The 9,497-nt window shown below is 34.7% G+C and overlaps 1 long non-coding RNA gene across 1 annotated transcript; it reads left to right on the forward strand.

Annotated features, from left to right (window-relative positions):
- Positions 1 to 1,246: 1,246 nt before the first annotated feature.
- Positions 1,247 to 3,321, forward strand: LOC113094220 (uncharacterized). The gene is made up of 3 exons (XR_003288031.1): positions 1,247 to 1,305; positions 1,405 to 1,505; positions 3,282 to 3,321. It is a non-coding gene; the product is annotated as an uncharacterized LOC113094220 (long non-coding RNA).
- Positions 3,322 to 9,497: the final 6,176 nt, after the last annotated feature.

Genomic DNA, 9,497 nt, shown 5'->3' on the forward strand with positions numbered 1-9,497 from the left:
CATAACATTAATTTTGTTGGTTTGGAACCAAGACTTTGCCCGTTTACTAGTGTGTTTTGGGTCATTGTCTTGTTGAAACAACCATTTCAAGGGCATGTCCTCTTCAGCATAGGGCAACATGACCTCTTCAAGTATTTTAACATATGCAAACTGATCCATGATCCCTGGTATGCGATAAATAGGCCCAACACCATAGTAGGAGAAACATGCCCATATCATGATGCTTGCACCTCCATGCTTCACTGTCTTCACTGTGTACTGTGGCTTGAATTCAGAGTTTGGGGGTCGTCTCACAAACTGCCTGTGGCCCTTGGACCCAAAAAGAACAATTTTACTCTCATCAGTCCACAAAATGTTCCTCCATTTCTCTTTAGGCCAGTTGATGTGTTCTTTGGCAAATTGTAACCTCTTCTGCACATGCCTTTTTTTTAACAGAGGGACTTTGCGGGGGATTCTTGAAAATAGATTAGCTTCACACAGACGTCTTCTAACTGTCACAGTACTTACAGGTAACTCCAGACTGTCTTTGATCATCCTGGAGGTGATCATTGGCTGAGCCTTTGCCATTCTGGTTATTCTTCTATCCATTTTGATGGTTGTCTTCCGTTTTCTTCCACGTCTCTCTGGTTTTGCTCTCCATTTTAAGGCATTGGAGATCATTTTAGCTGAACAGCCATCATTTTTTGCACCTCTTTATAGGTTTTCCCCTCTCTAATCAACTTTTTAATCAAAGTACGCTGTTCTTCTGAACAATGTCTTGAACGACCCATTTTCCTCAGCTTTCAAATGCATGTTCAACAAGTGTTGGCTTCATCCTTAAATAGGGGCCACCTGATTCACACCTGTTTCTTCACAAAATTGATGACCTCAGTGATTGAATGCCACACTGCTATTTTTTTGAACACACCCCTTTCAACTAATTCAACTAATTGCCCAATTGCACAGCCTTAAGAGCGTGCATATCATGAATGCTGGGTCTCATTTGTTTTCTGAGAATCTACTGAACCTACTGGTAACTTGTTTGCCACGTAGCAATAAAAAAATATACGAAAAACCTTGATTATTCTGGTTAGTCACATTGTACTGCTATTATTTTGAACAAGACTGTATGTATGTTTATTATTTTAGTGTTTTAACATGTTTTTGTATTTTTCATATTTATGATATTTTGGAATGACTGAAGATTCAGCGCAGAATTCAATAATCCTGTGGATGGACCGCAGCGAGTCCTTTTGCAGTTATCCATCAAAATGCTATGCAGACATAATGGAAATGGCATTTACATTGTAGAGCTTAGACAAAGTTGTAAGTAAATTTATTTATTTACAAATGCACATTTATTGGAGACTATATGCTTTACGATTGTAAGGCCCTGTTTAATGCATCCCTTTGTTTTTATTAAAGCACACAGGCTCTGCGCAGGAATTCATCAAGGACATGACTGTTGGGATCACGCTTGTGGATGACCAATCTGAGCACCATCAGTCTGCAGTGATGTGATCCAGGTAATAGAAGATGAAGAAATCTGGGTGATCTGGGGTTGTAACACGTTGTGGTGTTGTGTACTGTGTTAAACTATCTGGGACTGGGACTAACAGAAATAAACTAATTCAGGATTAAAACAATTTGAGGTTTAGTAAATGACAATTTTCTTTCTTTTTCTTTTTTGGGTGAACCCTTTACGAAAATGTAGATATTTGCATCGGAAAACAGCTTCAAAATTTAGAGAACATAATTTGACCTTATTTTCCCTTCAGTTTTATTCCTTGAATTTTCTATAATTGGTATTTAAAATGTCTTTATAAAGTGTTGAATTTATCTTCATAAAACCACAAGAAACCCTGTTTATGGACATAGCCATTCTTTATTATTTTGCTGAATACTGTTTTGAATCCTGAAAAAATGTTCAGTGCTAGCATATTGGCCATTACCAACTTTGCTTAAAGGATTATTTCACCAAAAAAAATTAAAATTAGGCCATGTTTTACTCATTCTCAAGGCACCATATGTGTATATGATTTTCTTCTTTCAGACAAATCTGATCAGAGTTGAATTAAAAATTGTCCTGGCTCTTCCAAGTTATATCATGGCAGTAGACAGGTGTGTTTTTTTTTTTTTCTCAGCAGTCCAAAAATAGTCAAATAAAATGCACCCATCCATCAATAAAACGTGTCTCACATGGCTCTGGGGGGTGAATAAAAGCTTCCTGTAGCAAATCAATGCGCTTTTTGTAAGAAAAATATCCATATTTAAAAAGTTGTAAACACTTTTTTTCTCTTCCACTGACTATCATACGTGCAAGCCTAATATTGTGATTCTAATTCGTGATTGGCGTATTGTTGTCTCTCCTCCGTTCTTCCGTGTTCGTCACTAATCATCGGTGCATGCATGACCCTTATATCCTATTTTCATCCACCCGGAATGGCTCTCAGAGAGAAAAAGTGTTTAAATATGTTTTGAATAACATTTTAAATATGTATATTTTTCTTACAAAAACACATGGATTCACCTCTCAGAGCCATGTGAGGTACTTTTTATTATGAATTGATGCACATTATTTGACTACTTTTGGACTGTTGAAAAAAACACCCACCTATTGCCATAAATATATTTTTATATAATCCAACTGGATTTGTCTTAAAGAAGAAAGTCATACACACCTACGATGCCATGAGGGTGAGTAAAACATACATGGGTTAACCAACCCTTTAGGAGTCATGCTTTACTCTGAACATGCAGTGCAACAGACTATTATTTGAAAGGAATACCTATTTACACCAGTATATTTTCTGATCATTGTATACATGGTGTGACAGATTAGACACTTAGAATTGGATTAAGAAAAAAAACCTGAATATGTTGTATTGGTTTGTCACATTTTATGTCATTCAGAAATCTTGTAGAATACCAATGAAGAAAATAATTTCCCCCCATTTTTAGCATAGTTGGTTCTGGGGGTGTATTTTACACTTATCTTCCCATGGTCTTTTAAACTCTTTGTGTTCAGCAGAACAAAGAAATTTGTACAGGCTTTTAAAAGTTTAATACAGGAAGTTATTTTTAATGTTTCTAAACGAAACCGTTGAGGTGCACCATTTACTTTTGACTTTAATTTTTGGTTAAATTTTTCAAAATATCTTCCACTTGAAGGTGAATTACAATTTGCATTTATTGGTAGCTGTGCTTTTAACAAAACACACAACTTTAATAGTGTATGTACATATGTGTGTTCATTTGTTATAAATGTATTAAGTAATGTAATATTTTTTTTCTTTTCCCAGCCATCCAGTGACATTAAGGATGTTGAGAAAGAAATTGTAGAGGGCATTCTGATTGTAACTGAGGAACAGCAATGTGATGTGCTTCCCAAGGAATAACCAACATTGGTCTCATTTGGACATCCTGTCATCGGTGACATCTCCCATGTCCCCAAGGCATTTGGACTCCTAATGGGTCTGTATGCAGTGAACATCCACTACCTCCAACACATTAAATACACCTTTGAGGCTCTGCAAAAACTTGTGAAGATCAGCTGCTCCCACCATGTGTTCGCTACAGCGGCAGGAACTGTAGGTGTGGGGGAGTGAATGTCCAGCGCTCTCTCCACCCTCAACACCACAAATAAGGTGTCCTTGAGCAAGGCACAACTTTTCCCCTGGCGCTGCAGCATAAATGGCTGCCCACTGCTCTGGGTGTGTGTTCACGGTGTGTGTTCACTGCTGTGTGTGTGCACTTTGGATGGGTTAAATGAAGAGCACAAATGTATGTCATGTCACTTTCACTTTTCAATGTTCATGATGTGTCCATCAGCTCCACAGCTCTCTTTCTTAAAAAGTAGTGTTTTTTTTTTTTTTTATAAGGAAATTTAGGTTATTTTGTGCCTTTCACTACATTTTAGAATGTACATTAAAGTTTATCATGTCATGACTTGGAATATGCATGTTCTCATGTAAACAAATGTTGTTTCACCTCTCATTTTCTTAAACAGTATGTACACATTTTCAGTATGTAGCATTATGATGGTGGAGAGTTTGGAAACTTTCAAGATCCTTCTGATGTTAACACCTCTGTCTGGTCATGTTGTGCTATGAAATTTAGAATCTGACGGTTTAGATCTTTGTGCTTCCATGTGCATTCATTCCATTTATATCTTAATATACAGAAGTACAGTACACTCATTTTTTGTAACTAATTGTGATATTATATACATATATCTTGGTTTCTCATTTTGACCATGAATTGCATTATGGTGGGGGGAGTCCATGTGAACTTATGCATGTGCATGTGCAGGGTTAATATGCAGAGTTCAACCTTCTGATTTTCATATTGAGTTATGAAATTAAAAACAATCCCTGTGGTTTTGATCTGATGAATTGAAATGCAACTATTTGTTTCTCAATCCCATGCCAATGTTATTTATTATACATCACACTTTCAAGTGTCGGTTCAGATCTTTAGACGTGTGTTTGTATTTTGCATTTTTTGTTTTGTTTATCAATTATCAGATGATGTGTTGACAGCAAATTGCTTGTTCAATTTAAATGTGAATGAAAGTGTTGTCTTTATCATTAAATAAATTACATTAAAAAAGTGTTTTGTCATCTTTATTTAAACATTTAAGGCAGTGGGGTAACATTTGTTTATGATTATTGATCGAAGTAAAAAAAAAAAAAAATTCCCTGTTGACACAACATGATTTAGTTGACTGGACTAGAAAATAATAGTCAAGTCAACTTAAAGAAATTTGTTACCTGGACTAATTCCACTCTAATTTGAAGTTGTTTCAACAAGAATTTTTTTGTCAAGATAACAAAAAAATTTTAGGCAGCGGGGTAACATAATATTTTTAGTTGACTCAACAAATTATTTTTTTACAGTGTGGAAAACAATGTAAATGAGATGGAAGTCATTCCTAGTGTACAGACTGGAGATAATGTAGAGATTAGTGAAGAACCAAACAAAAAAATAATTGATGGGGAAAACAAAGATGAAAGTGCAGGTGAAGGGATGAGTAAGCAGAAGAAGAGAAATTCACCTGGAAGTGTAGTTGGGGTAGTGGTACTGAAAGGGAGAAAATGTGTGTGTAGGAGCTGGTGATAATGGAGATGAAGAGGGACTTCGTGCTAAGTTACCAAAGGTTGTGGCAGACGATGCACAAGATACTGGACAGAATGTTTTGTCCCAGTTAACTGATGCTACGGATGAGCAAGATTACAATGAAGATGATGATGATCATTTTTCAGAAGCATCAGATATTCTTTCTCAAATTGGTGAAGATCAGCTATATACAGTCAATGAGGTTTATGATTTCTTAGATGCGACATTTGGAAAAGTTATTGAGATTAGTGAATTTTTCCCTGATGCAAAAAACTTTTTGCAATCAGCTGTGAAAATTCAACAGACAGCAAGTTACGATGAATTAAGTAGAAGAAAAAGATTTAGATTTAAAATTTTTTTAGCGAAATTGAGAAGAAAAATGGCCCTTGAAAAAGGTTCAATAACTCCTTAATTATGAAGTCATTGGGGGTGTTTACTCTTGTCTTTTTCTTTGCTAACCCTTCTTTTTTCTTTCTTGATCTTTCCTTTTTATTGATGGGGAGTATTAAGATGGGAACAATTAACATTAATGGAGGAAGGGATGGTAAAAGAAGAGCAGTGTTGAGAGAATATATTGAAAATAAAGATATGGATATAATTTTCTTACAAGAGACACATAGTGACTCAGCTAATGAATTAAAATAGAAAAAGTGGTGAGGGCATATTTTTTTAAGTCATGGCTCTAATACAAAAGGGGGTGTTGCCATCTTATTCTCAAAGAAAATTACTATGACCTTAGTATCTAGTGAAGAAATAGAAAAAGGTCGAATTTTTGGCTGTTCAGGTTAATCTGTTGGGTTTTCCATTTGTGTTTGTTAATGTATATGCACCTAATAGTGGTGCAGAAAGGATAAAAGTTTTTTTAAATTGTCAAAGTATGTTGGGGAAATATGATAAAAATGCTTGTCTTGTTTTGGGTGGTGACTGGAATTGCACATTAGATTGTGCTTTAGACATGAATGGAGAAGAACTGTGTCCTCTTTCTGCTACTTGTTTAAATGATGTAGTAAGCAGTTTTGATTTGTGTGATGTTTGGAGATCACAACATCCGGTAGAAAAACAATATACTTGGTGTAAATCTTCAAGTGACTACATCAGCTTTGCTAGATTAGATCGTTTTTATATTAATAAAGACTGGTGTAATAGAATTTTAAAGGCCTGTATTTACCCCACTGGTTTTTCAGATCATCATTTATGTATGATTGTTTTTAATTTACAAAAGACAAGATGTCACAGTTATTATTGGCATTTTAATGTAAAATTGCTGCAAGATGCTTCTTCTTGTGAAAATCTTTATTTATTTTGGGCAAAATGGAGAGAGCGAAAGACTGATTTTAATGATGTTGTGCATTGGTTGGATGTTGGAAAGGCACAAATCAGGATTTTTTTGCCAAAATTATACAGCAAATGCAAATCATTGTTTTAAAAAAAACTGTTATGGAGTTGGAAAATGAAATCAAATCAATTGAAAGAAGTCTAATTAACCGAAATGGTGAATCAACTGAAAAACTGAATGAAAAAAAGAAAGCACTGGCCTCACTTTTTCATGAACGAGCTAAAGGAGCATTAATAAGAGCTCGTTTCCTTTCCTTGAGAGAGATGGATGCACCAAGTTCTTTCTTTTTTAGTTTTGAAAAGAGGGAAGGAGCACGGAAAGCAATGTTACATTTAAAGAAATCAGATTGGATCAGTAACAATTAACTATGGCTATTGATTATTATACAGAACTGTTTTCAGAATGGCCATGTGATATTGGCTGTATGGATGAACTTCAAAGACTTACCAAAGTTGTCTGATAAACAGAGGAGTCAACTGGACTTTGAAATGGATATGGATGAATTAACAAAGGCTGTTAAACATCTATCCACTGGACGTGTACCGGGAATTGATGGACTTCCAGCTGATTTTTATAAACAGTTTTGGGACTTATTAAAAGATGATTTGCTTGAGGTTTTTAAATCAGCTTACAGAAAAAAAGAATTGCCAACAAGTTGTTACCAAAGAAAGGGGATCTTGGTCTTTTAAAGAACTGGAGACCAGTGTCAATTTTATGTACTGACTATAAAGTCTTAGCGAAATGTCTTTAAAATAGATTGAAATTGTATTTAGAAGATATAGTAAATGAGTATCAAACTTATTGTATTCAGAAATATGGTTGGATGTGTTTGGGCAAGATGCATCTCCTAGATGTTGGAGAACTCTATATAAGTCACCCATCGAAAAACGCACTGCAGATCTTCAATGGAGGATTATACATTGGGCAATTGCAACTAATAAATATTTGGCACATGTTGACCCCACTGTGGGGAGAGAATGTTCTTTTTGTGCTCATGAAGAATCTCTAAAGCATCTGTTTTTTAGATTGTACTAGGCTAAATGGTGTGTTTCAGATTTTAAAGGGATGGCTTCGAACACTTGGAGATGAGATGGATGAAAATATGTTTATATTTGGACCAAAGTATGTTGCCTCAGATAAAAAAAGAATTTCTTTAATTCATTTTTTAATTGGTGAAGCCAAGTTGGCAATATGGATTACAAGGAGAAATAAGCTTAAGGATAGTGGAACGACTGAACCCGAACTTGTTTTAAAGGCTTTTGCATCTGCAAGAATTAAAGCAGAGTTTGCTTTTTTAAGTTAACAAATAAATTGGTGGTATTCAGTGAGTTTTGGGGACAGGCTGAAGTGTTGTGTGTAGTTGATCAAGATGAGAGTTTATTTCTGAAATTGTATTTTTTTTTTTTTTTTTGTGTAAATGTATATGTGTGTATGTTAATGTTAGTATGTTTATATGTGATAAATTGTTGTTCAGAAATAACTTTTTAGGAAAAAATGTTATTTATTAATCTTGGTGAATAAAGAATTGTTAAACTCAAGTCTCTTTCTCTCTCTCTGTCGAAGTGCATGCTGGGGGTGAAAGGTGTGAGGTGAGGGCGATTGTGTTTGTAGCTGCTTGCTAAAAACTTTTCTATTTTTTTTATCTTTTTGTTTGCGTGTTTTTTTCTTTTATGTGTTGAATTGTTTTACTGTTTAGTAGTTAGGGGTGTTTTGCGTCTGCAACCAGCGCTGCTGGGAGGCATGACGAGACAAAACACAATGAGTTTTGATAATTTAACCCGCCGCCATGGAGTGAAGGTGGAGTCTAAAATGAACGTGGGGCAGTGTTGTTTAGCGGTGGGAGAGATTGTGGGACACAACAATATTGTTTCCGCGTCGCGGATGAACAGTGCAGTTAATTTTTTTTTTTAAATCAGTTGAGAAGGCAAATGAAGCTGTACAAAGTGGTGTAGTGTTGAATGGTTCACTCATGCCGGTTTTACCTTTGAGTAGCTCATCTAAAAAGATTATACTGTCCAACGTACCTCCGTTTATCAAAGATGAAGTACATGAAGTAGATGATACAGGAATTATCTCGTTATGGAAAACTGGTCTCTCCTATCAAAGAAATTCCTCTTGGGTGCCAGTCACCATTGGTAAAACATGTAGTCTCATTTAGAAGACATGTTTTCATGGTGCTGAAAAATAAATAAATAGTAAAATAAATATGGCACATTTTAAAATCGTAACTTTAAATTTAAATGGTGCCAGAGATAGTCATAAAAGAATTATGTTATTTGAGTTTATGAGACAAAAGCAAATTGATATTGTGTTTCTACAGGAAACATAGTGATTTTAAAAATGAGACTGACTGGAGAAAAGAATGGGATGGACAAATTGTCTTAAGTCATAAATCCTCTATTAGTGGAGGGGTTGCTGTTTTATTTTCAATTTTTTTTTTTACCTTTATCTTGTGTAGTTGATGAAATAATTGGAGGGTCGGTTTTTAAAAATTAAAATAATTTTTGAGAAAAGTACTATTTTGCTTATTAATTTTGATGCACCTAATAAAGGATTAGAAAGAGTTATTTAAAAAAAAAAGGTAGATACTGTTTTGAAAGATTTAAATCCAGAAGAGTTGTTATTCATTGGTGGAGATTTTAACTGTACCATTAATGATAAGTTGGATAGGAATCATATAGAACCACATATTGCTTCTCAGAAATCACTAACACAACTAATTGAAACTCACGAATTATGTGACGTATTGAGAAGTATGAATCAAGATGTCAGACAATATACACTGAACATTCTATCTCTTTGGCACGACTTGACAGAATATATAGTGTTCAGCATCAACGTAATCTTTTCAAATTTTGTAAAATTATTCCAGAGGGGTTTTCTGATCACAGTTTAGTTTTGTGCAGTGTTTTAATTAAGTTTGTAAAGTTTAAGAGTGCATACTGGATCTTTAATACTTCATTGTTAAGTGACAAAAAATTTATAGATGATTTTAGTTTTTGGGGGGAAGTTTTTAAACAGCAAAAATATTTTTATGTTTCTTTGCAACAATGGTGGGATTGTG

This window comes from Carassius auratus, unplaced genomic scaffold (genome assembly GCF_003368295.1).
Source record: "Carassius auratus strain Wakin unplaced genomic scaffold, ASM336829v1 scaf_tig00215304, whole genome shotgun sequence".
Classification (NCBI taxonomy): Eukaryota; Metazoa; Chordata; class Actinopteri; order Cypriniformes; family Cyprinidae; genus Carassius; species Carassius auratus.